The sequence below is a fragment of the Saccopteryx leptura genome, chromosome 3 (genome assembly GCF_036850995.1).
Source record: "Saccopteryx leptura isolate mSacLep1 chromosome 3, mSacLep1_pri_phased_curated, whole genome shotgun sequence".
In the NCBI taxonomy this organism is placed as follows: domain Eukaryota; kingdom Metazoa; phylum Chordata; class Mammalia; order Chiroptera; family Emballonuridae; genus Saccopteryx; species Saccopteryx leptura.
This window is the reverse complement of record NC_089505.1, coordinates 274,620,524-274,631,452: the sequence shown is the minus strand read 5'-3', so window position 1 is coordinate 274,631,452 and position 10,929 is coordinate 274,620,524. Positions and strand designations below refer to the sequence as shown.

The 10,929-nt window shown below is 44.8% G+C and overlaps 1 non-coding gene across 1 annotated transcript; it reads left to right on the top strand.

The window, feature by feature from the left end:
* Positions 1-10,549: 10,549 nt before the first annotated feature.
* Positions 10,550-10,642, top strand: TRNAI-UAU (transfer RNA isoleucine (anticodon UAU)). Its single transcript is given in 2 exon segments — positions 10,550-10,587; positions 10,607-10,642. It is a non-coding gene; the product is annotated as a tRNA-Ile (tRNA).
* The last annotated feature ends 287 nt before the right edge of the window (positions 10,643-10,929 follow it).

Here is a 10,929-nt window from a genome sequence, read left to right as displayed (position 1 = left end):
TTTCCCTGGCTCCTCTGTGCATCGTGGGCTGAGATTTCCTTCTTCGACCTAATTTTGCCTTCTTTTTAAGTCAGTTCTTGCAGGCCTATTGAGACCCCCTCTTCCTGTGTTTTAGTGTATTTATGTAGTTACTTATTTCATATTTATATTTTTCATTAATTGGGTTTGGTGTTTAACATTTCAAAAAAACTGCCAGAGTGTTTCCCACAGTGGCTGCACCATTTTGCTTTCCCACCAGCAGTGTGTGAAGGTGCTGATTTCTCCACATCCTCACTCTGGTTTGCTATTGTCTGTCTTTCTGGCCCCAGCACTCCCATACTCACTTCTGGGGGAACTCAGTGGAAACTGTTGGGACACTCTTGACATTTGGACCTGCTACTACTTACTGCTACTTTCCTTAGCCAGTTCCCTCTTCAGGTAATCACCGAGGGACACTGTCCCCTGGGATCCGAGTGTGGTGGAGGAGCCTACCTAACTACAGCAACAGCAGTATCACCCTCTCTGGTTACCACTTACTGAATAATACTACATGGCAGACCCTGTGCTAATCACCATAGGTTCTCCCATTTAACCTCCATTTACAGATTAGAAAACTGAAAACAAGCTCAGAGTACTAGCCAGCTCCCCCAAAGCTTCACAGCTGGTAAGTCGAGGCACCAGAATATAAGCCGCCTGTGCCCAGCTGGTGCCAGGGCCTGTGTTTTCCCACTGTGCTATAGTGTCTCTTCTTAAAGACCACTGCCCCTGAGCGACTCCAATGGGGCTGCATTGTATGTGGTGTTGAGGAGCAAGGGATTTGGTTCTAAAGTTAGTAAAACAAAAGTTCCATATAGTTAAAATCAAAGTAGAAAATTCTTTATATCACTTATAAAGTACAGTATGCAGCTATTATTAGACATGAAAGTTTGGGAACCATTGGGCTGGAATCATCAGAGGAAACAAGTCTATATGGCAGATGCTTGGACATTTGGTCTGGTCTGTTATTAAGACAATGCTCACATTTCTGGGAGAATAGAGGATGGGTGGGTTATTCTCAAAACATTCCAGTTTGCCTGCAAGGTTACTGCATTCTGTATGATATTAAGCCCTTTGTGACACTTATTAAGTTACTGCCTCTCAGTTCCAAACTCCCTTTCTGTACTCAGTACTGTGATGCAGGGGCTGGCATTCTGCAAACTCCATTTATGCGGTGCCAGCTGCTTCTAGCAGACCCTGCAAAATGGAGGTAATAGAGGGAGATTGCAAGGATGGAAAAGGAAGAAGGAACTTGCTCCTTCCTGATTGCTTCCTGCCTGTCTCCTGTCTGCTTGTGGTTTCTGGGCTCATCACCTTGGCTCTTTCCCTTAGCGGTTTCCAAATCCAATTTGCAGTTTCCCCAGTTCCTGCAGAATCAGTTTTAAAGTGATCTCAGCAGAGATACTAATGCCAGGAGCTGGCATGCCCTCTCAGTGGTCTGAGTTCCAGTTCCGCAGAAGTCCTCCTCTGACTTCCAAGTTTTAGTGATTCAATTTCTGCTTGGGTGCCCTCAGCCTAAGGGATGGTAGGGGTGGTAGCTGCTTCTTATATTTGCTACTTCTGTGATACTGAAGAATCCCTTTCTCTCTCTCTCTCTCTCTCTCTCTCTCTCTCTTTTGACTTTTCAATTACCTGGTTAAGTTTAAACCTAGTTAACAGTTTTCTGTATTACATTCTCTTTGTTAAATAACTGGCATGGTTTCTGGCTCCTGACTAATATACTTTTATAAGCTTAATCTATATGTTATGAGATTTGTTTATGGTTGTGATTGGCAACTCTAGGAGGGTTAAGTTCTAAGATTGGGCCATCAAATAATAAACATGATTGGTCCTCCAATATAGTTTCTCTCTAATGTGATGGATGTTGGTCCTGAGATGGAGCCTGCAGCCTCAGCTGGGACCCTCCTGGACAGGGCAGGGTAGGACATTTGAGGAGAAAGACTTCCATCTGCACTCTGGTCACCATCAGCTTTTCAGGGCTCTCTGCAAATAGAACAGGAAGTTTCTGTCTCCCTGTCATATCACAGGTGGAAAGGACCTCGGGGAGACATTCTCAGTTCAGCTCTGTTATGAGCTTTCAGTGTAGCTGAAATATCTGCTACATTTCCATTTTCTCTGGCTCCAGGGCAGTGTAAGCTCTTTCCCCTCCTGCCTCTCCATCCATCCTCCCGTGGAGATATTCGACTACTTGTGGGTACTCTTTCTCCTCTTTGCCAGCGCCACTGAATGCTATCCCCCACCTTCAAATCATACAGGTAGACACTCCCTACTGCCCCACCTCTCAGTCCTCATCCTGTGGGCTCTCCCTCATTCTTCCTGGCATGGAACCCACATTCCTTGAATGGGAGTGACATAAGTGGGCTTTTATGTGTTCAGGCACTGTGGACAGCAGCTGAGCTTGGCATTTTTTTGTAGCCCAGGTGTCATGGAGGAATTCATAACTGCTACCTACAGATGAGCCCAGGTGTCATGGAGGAATTATTACCTGTAGCCCAGGTGTCATGGAGGAATTCATACCTGCTACTTACCATGTAGGAATGTTAGCCAAAAAGATAAAACAAACTGACAAAAGCAATAAAATGGCAGGCTAAAGATTTGAAGAAATATTACACAAAGATGCTCGACCCCATTTGTCATCAGGGAGCTATGAATTAAAATAAACCTCCAATGAGATACTATTATGCACTCAATAGAATTGCTAAAATTTAAAGACTGACAATACCAAGTATTGACAAAGATGGGGAGCAATGGGAACACTCGGTATTGTTGGTGGCAGTACTAAATGGCACAACTACTTTGGAAATAAGGTCTGGCAGTTTCCTATAAAACTAAACATAGAACTTCATCAAAATTAAAAACTTTTGTGCATCAAAGGACACAATCAAGAGAGTGAAAAGGCAACTCACAAAATGGGTATATTTGAAAATTATATATCTACTAAGGGATTAATATCCAGAAATAAAGAAATAACTCCTTAAATTCAACAACAAAAAACCCAAACAATTTACAAATGGGCAAAGGATTTGAATAGAACATTTCTCCAAAGAAGATATGTAATAGCCCAAAAGCACATGAAAAGATGTTCAATATCACAAATTATTATGGAAATGCAACTCAGAACCACAATGAGATACAACTCCACACCCATTAGGATAGCTATTACTAAAAAAACCTCCCAAATGTAAAACAAGTGTTGGTGAGGATGTGGGGAAATTAGAACCCTTGGGCACTCCCGGTGGGGATAGAAAATGGTACAGTTTCTGTGAAAAATAATGTGATGTTTCCTCAAAAAATGAAACAATTACAATACGATCCAGCAATCACACTTCTGAGTATCTTTCCATGTTCATTGCAGCATTATTCACAATAGCCAAAAGGTGGAAGCAACCATTGACTGATGAATAGATAAACAAATGTGGTATCTACATGCAATGGAATACTATTTAGCTTTAAAAAGCAATACAATTTTGACACAAGCTCTACCATGAATAAACCTTGAAAACAGTATGGAAACTAAAACAAGCCAGACAAAAAAGGACAGATAGTGTATAATTCCACTTATATAAGTTACCTAGAAAAGTCAAATTCATAGACACAGAGAGTAGAATAGTGGTTACCAGGGACTGAGGGGAGAGGGAATGGAGAGTTATTGTTTACTGGGTACAGATTTTCAATTTGGGATGATGAAAAAGTTTTGGAGGTCGATAGTGGTGATGGTTGCATAACAATGCCACTTAAATGTACACTTCAAAATGGTTAAAATGACAAACTTTACATTATATATATTTTACCACAATAAAAATAATTAAAAGAAAACTATACAGCCTGACCAGGCGGTGGCGCAGTGGATAGAGCGTCGGATTGGGATGTGGAGAACCAAAGTTCAAGACCCCATGGTTGCCAGCTTGAGCGCAGGCTCATCTGGTTTGAGTAAAGCTCACCAGCTTGGACCCATGGTCTCTGGCTCGAGCAAGGGGTTACTCGGTCTGCTGAATGCCCATGGTCAAGGCACATATGAGAAAGCAATCAACAAACAACTAAGGTGTCGCAACAAAAAACTGATTGATGCTTCTCATCTCTCTCCGTTCCTGTCTGTCCCTATCTATCCCTCTCTCTGACTCTCTCTCTGTCTCTGTGAAAAACAACAACAACAAAAAAACTATAAATAAACCTACCTTATGACCCAGAATTCTCACTCCTATATTTACCTAAAAGAAATGAAAACAAAAGACTTGTACAAGAATGCTCTTAGCAGCTTTCTCTATAATAGCTCCAAATATACTTCTCACAAAAATTAGGGGGTATTTCAAAATGAATATGAAGTGATACAATATCCCCTAGTTTGTGAGCAGAATTAGGGGATATTTCAAAATGAATATGAAGCGATACAATATCCCCTAGTTTTTGTGAGAATTAGGGGATATTTCAAAATGAATATGAAGTGATACAATATCCCCTAATTTTTGTTAGCAGGTAGGAAATAACCCAAAATGTTAGTTAATATAATTGAAGCCATTTAGTCAGTTGTTGGCTAAACAGAGATGAATGAAGGTTGTTTTCCCCCAGTTCCTGTCTTTCTTCAGCCCCACAGGGTGAGCTTTCCTACTCACCCCCCAAATTTTGACCTAAGGACAGCCCTGAGTGTTACTGAAACCCTTGGGGCCCATGGCTGCCTCAGTTAAGACTCTTCTATCCTCCTCTCAGAGGGAAGACCCCATAATTATCTATGCTTAGATGCTAAGACCTGCCACCCTGTACGTGGTCCAGTAGGTTTGGATTCAACCGCTGCCATAAGAGAGAAACTACCCCATCTTCTCAGCAGGCGCACTGGGGCATTTGAGTACTCCAGCATAACTGGTTCTCAGTTTTCATCTCTCTAGTGATCCTAGCTCTATTTTGTCTTGCCAATATTTCAAGTTGGGACCCTTTGGCTACCATCACTCAGGGGCTAGTTAGTGCCTCTCTAGAGGATAATCCCTGAGAGGCACAGTTTTAAATGCCAGGCACTGTCTCCTTCTCCAGGGGCAGACTGAGCACTCCACTCTGTTTAGTGTTGAGGGCCTGGACCCCTAAGTCACCCCATCTGTATTTGAATCCCAACTCTACCACTTAGGTCATCTCATCATGCCTTAGTTTCCTCATGTGTAAAAGGAAATAATAATGGGACTTACTTCATAGGGTTGGCATGAGGATTTAGTTAGTTAAAAAGGTGTAAAGTTCTTAGAACAGTGCCAGACACATGGTAAATAATGTATAATGTGTTATTTTTACCTACCTACTACTATGTTCTCCATATTCTTTGAAAGATTTTGGTCTCAAATGAGAAGTAAAAGAAATAATTAATGCATTCTGTATCAGCCAGGACCCAGTCTGAATGCAGAAATCACATCAGTAATTTGAACAGGGAGCACACAATATAAGGAACTATTAATTAGCAAATGAGAACTACCAAAAGGAGTAAACAGAACTCCATATATAGAATGGAATACTACTCAGCCATAAGAAACGGTGACATATTGCTATTTACAACAACATGGATGGACCTTGAGAACATTATACTGAGTGAAATAAGTAAATCAGAAAAAGCTAAGAACTCTGACAGAGATAAAAGTGAAGTGGTTACCAGAATGGCCAGTTGGCTCAGTGGACAGAGCGTCAGCCTCGTGTCCTGGGTTTGACAGTCAGGGCACACAAGAGAAGGGACCATCTGCTTCTCTCCTCCTCCCTCTCTGCTCTCTCCTTCTTCCCCTCCTACAGCCAGTGACGTGATTGATAGGTTCGATCCTGGGCCCTGGGAATTGAGGATGGCTTGGTTGGTCGGAGTGTATCAGCCTCAGGTGCTAAAAAAATAGCTCGGTTGAATTGAGCATCAAGCATCAGCCCCAAACAGGGGGTTGCTATGTGGATCCCATGTAGGGTGCAAGTGGGAGTCTGCCTTACTATTTCCCCTCCTCTCAGTTAAAAAAAAAAGGAAGGGGAAATAAAGAGGGACAAATATATGGGAAGGGAAAATGATTTGACTTCAGGTGATGGAAACACAATACAATCAACAGCTCAAATGCTATAGAAATAGAGACCACACAATGAAGATTCTACAAATTTGACTCAAGATGATCTTTATTCACTAGATATGCAAACTACATTCAGCTGATCAAAATGTTTATCTTGTTCATCCTGATGGCTCTTACATGTCAGAAACCAAAGTCAAAAAGAGAAAATAACCCTGGCCGGTTGGCTCAGTGGTAGAGCGTCGGCCTGGCGTGCAGAAGTCCCGGGTTCGATTCCCAGCCAGGGCACACAGGAGAAGCGCCCATTTGCTTCTCCACCCCTCCCCCTCTCTTTCCTCTCTGTCTCTCTCTTCCTCTCCCTCAGCCGAAGCTCCATTGGAGCAGAGATGCCCCGAGCGCTGGGGATGGCTCCTTGGCCTCTGCCCCAGGCGGCAGAGCGACGCCCCGGAGGGGCAGAGCGTCGCCCCCTGGTGGGCGTGCCGGGTGGAGCCCGCTTGGGCGCATGCGGGAGTCTGTCTGTCTCTCCCCGTTTCAAGCTTCAGAAAATACAAAAAATAAATAAATAAAAAAAAATAAAAGAGAGAAAATAGAGTGACCATTATGTCCAAGTCAGCCTTTCCTTATTAGGAGTCAAGACCAGCCATATTCACTTCATGTTGTTTACAAAACTGTATTAGCATATAGCAGCCTGACCCCTTCTGTTTTATTTCAACATTTAGACACAAAAAACATGAAAGTAATAAACATAAATTAGTTTATTGTAAAAAGCATCAATTCCAAAGCAGTTTTTATTTTTGATGCTACAATGAGTTATTAACTTTCATAGATTTTAATATACATGTCCCACTACCAAATATGACATGTGCTCTTTTAAAAGTTATTTGTTAACAAACCTCTGGTAGCAAAAATTTTCGCTTATGTAATTAATTGAAACATTTTTATATTACATGGTAAATGGAAAATGGTTGAGACTAGTCTTTTTAAAATTACACATTATTCAAAGTTGTTTTAAAATTATACATATACATAAAATAAGTTTTAGTTTTATAAAATCCCCTCTGTATTAACATCACACAAATAATTAAATTATTAAATAATCTCAAGGTTTTGGCAAGAATATGCATGGTGAAAGTTCTCTAGTCCATTGGGCCCCAACCCCCGGGCCGCAGACCGGTACCGGTCCGTGGGCCATTTGGCACTGGTCCGCAGAGAAAGAATAAATAACTTACATTATTTCCGTTTTATTTATATTTAAGTCTGAATGATGTTTTATTTTTAAAAAATGACCAGATTCCCTCTGTTACATCCGTCTAAGACTTACTCTTGACCCTTGTCTTGGTCACGTGATACATTTATCTGTCCCACCCTAAAGGCCGGTCCGTGAAAATATTTTCTGACATTAAACCAGTCCGTAGCCCAAAAAAGGTTGGGGACCACTGCTCTAGTCTATATAGGCTGAAAGCTCTTAGTCTGGTCTAGATCCCGCAATTTATGTGAACAAACTGAGGCCCAGAGAAGGTAAGAGACTGACAGTCACAGAGCCAGGGAGGGCTACAGCTCAGACTTTTAATTCATTGCTTTTCAGAGTCAATCTGTATGAAGTTAAGTGATTTGAAGGCCTCCAGAGATTTCTTGCTGACATCGCCTCCTTCCAGGCTCAGCCTTGCCCTCACTAGTTTCCTCCATTAGAGCCCGTTTCCTTGGGGACTAAGCTATTTTGGTTTCCAAAGGCTTATGAGGTGCTGCCCTCTCCTCCCAAGCAACAGAGATCAGTCAGTATCTGCCCATCACGCTAATTATAGAACCCTAAAGCGTTCTATAAATCAGGGGAATGAGAAGGGAAGCTGGACCACCAGGGGACAAAGCTGCTGCTCACAGTTCACAAGGTGGGTTCTATGTGAGAGACGCAGGAGGGAGGAAGAGCAGACTGCAAATTCTATGGGATTTGAGAAGACGTTGTGTCAGGCTCCACAATTTACTTTCATATCAGAAAATCAATCCCTTTCAATGTAAGGGGGAAATCATTTCCACACAGGGGAAAACCATACATTTACCTTGACAGTCTGTTCCAACCTTTGGAAGGGACTTATTTCAAAGGCTCACTCTCTGCTGCCCTTGATTTATCCTGGATTTGCTAACAAATGCTCCCAAGAGCCCTCATCCTGGCATGTTGTAAACAACTCTGTACCCCACCACCTGCCTGGTGCCTGATGGGATCTTGCAGGGTTGTTGATGGGCCTGTTCTGAGCTCTTCTCTGCATGTGGGTCTCTCACAGTTTACAAAGTCTCTCCTTTCTCTGGGTGGATAACCCAACCTGCACATGATATTCAACTTAAAAACTCCAGTTTTTAAGATTTCAGGAGACCCCTGCCTTACACAGAACCTGGCACTCTTTATCATCTACCCATGACTCTAATCCAGTGGTAGTCAACCTGGTCCCTACCGCCCACTAGTGGGTCCAGCTTTCATGGTGGGCGGTGGCAGAGCAACCAAAGTATAAATAAAAAGATAGCTTTAACTATAGTAAGTTGTTTTATAAAGATTTATTCTGCCAAACTTAGCGAAAATCCGACATAAAGTACTTGGTAAGTAATTATTATTATATGCTTTAACTTGCTGTAACTCTGCTTTATAAATTTTATAAAGTCAAGTTACTTCCCTACTTTAAAAATCACCATTACTGTGGAACTGGTGGGCAGTTAGAAAATTTTACTATTAACAGATACAAAAGTGGGTGGTAGGTATAAAAAGGTCGACTACCCCTGCAATCTCTTCTGCTCAATTTCAACACTTTCTACCATCCTACTGCTCAGCATTAGTCACCCTGACACAGCGATTTTGAAGTGGTGAACATGCAATGCCTGACTAGTGAGAGGCACTACCCCTTTTCCCGTAAGATTATCAAATAAAAAAATGACATCCAACACGACAATGGCTCTCTGCTGTAAACAAATCAAAATTATACCTGTTTCCTTTTTTTTCTTCAAATCAGCAAAAATCTTTTCTCTTGGTGTGCCGCATAATTTTAGTAATTAGTTTATGAATGCCATCAGGTGAAATTAAAAATCGCTGACCTAACACATCCTGTTACTGTGGGCAAGTCAACATCAAGGTAGTTACATAAACTATCTTCACTGTGCCCAGTCACTTCTTTATCAACTGATGGTTTCCCCAATCCATCCATCGCCTTAGTGTCCTGTTGTGTGCTGTTCTGACTGTCCCAGGAAAGCAGGGCTAACACACACACTGACCAACGTGCCCACAGAGGCCCAGGAGACAATCCCCAGCGAGGCAGCCGGGGAAGAAGAGATCAAGGCAGTCAGTGGTGGGCGCTTTGTGGAGGGGGCTGCAGGTGGCTCCCGGGGGCCTGCGCGTTCCCCATGGAGTTATCAATTAATTACAGCAGGCACAGAGCCCAGAGACACCCACAATCTTTACATTTTAAAATCTTTTGAAACCTGAAGAAAAAAAAATAAATTTAATAATATGAAGTAACCGTAGATACAGCCTAGATTATATTTGTCTTTATTTTGCGGTAGTAAAATATAATTTCAAAATATTTAAGGTTGGGCCCACATAGACAAAAGTACTTCAGGGCACAGGATAGTCATAATTCAGCCGTGGGTACAGTGTTTACATTTTTCTGGTTTTCAAAAAAAGACACGGTATCCAGATATTTGTATGAGGCCTGTTGATTTTAAGTATTAGGAACTAGTTTTAAAATTAAACAAAACAAGCATGTTGGGGCCCATTAAAACACACGCGGCTTAGCCTGCATTCCCGAACGCCCGTCGTTCCATACGATTTCGGGGACACGCCCTCCACCTGGGCTCCCCCAGCACCCCGCCGATGGAAGGCACCCGGCCCACCTTCGGGGCACAAGGCTCTGATGCCGAGCCCCCCGCGCCGTCGCGCCTCCGAGGCTGTGTCGCCGCCCTCCGACCACGGGCTCCCAGCTGCCCCGCCGGCGGGCCGGAGCCTCCCATCCGGGTCTGCCGGCTCCCGCCGACTTCCAGGGTCGGGTCCACGGCTCACAGAGGGCGCAGGGCTAGGGGCGGCCGCCCCGGGTATCCGCGGCCGGCCCGCCCGGCCCCACCCCTGGGCCGCGTCACCACCGCCGCGGGGCGCGCCCGCCGGCCGCCGACCCGGGCCCGAGGACGAGGCCTGCTACCCGCGGGGCCCGCTCCGGGAAGGCGAAGCTCCGCGGCGGAAGTGGAGGTGGTTTCAGGCCGCCGCGGCTGGCTCCTCCTCCTGCCCTGCCGGGGGAGGCGGGCTGCGCTCTTTCCTAGGCTCCAGCGGCCCGCCTGTCACCGCCTTGCCAACCCGCCCCTTCATCCCCGAGGGAGACGCTCGCGGGGTGCCTCTGGTTTACTCTTCTGGGGGCGGCCAGGCCTGAAGGTGCGGGGGCAGCTCCAGTCCCGGCTCCTTCCCGCCGAGCCGTAAGTCGCGGATGCGCATGCTCCGCGAGCGTCCGCGGCAGCCGGGGTGAACCCTGATAGAGCCATCGCGAGGCCGGCTAAGCGGAGCTCCAGTGGCGCAATCGGTTAGCGCGCGGTACTTATACAGCAGTACATGCAGAGCAATGCCGAGGTTGTGAGTTCGAGCCTCACCTGGAGCACGAGCCTTTTGGATAGCGCAGTCCTCTTTTATCTCCTTAACTCAATAAGTTAGTCTCTCTTCAGCCTTCTCAGTTCCTGTCTCTGCTCAGAGCACACGTACCGCGCCGCTGTAGGCAGGAAGCCGAGCGCAATGGAGCTTCTTACCTGCTTTTCAAGCTACTTGTTGCACCCGGGTACCATCCCGCTGCTCGAGCCCAGATTACCTACTGCTCCCTCCTTGTTTCCCCATAGGCGTTTCCTTGAATGGCACCCGGTCCGGGGCTACAGTGCCAGGGGTGCGGACCAG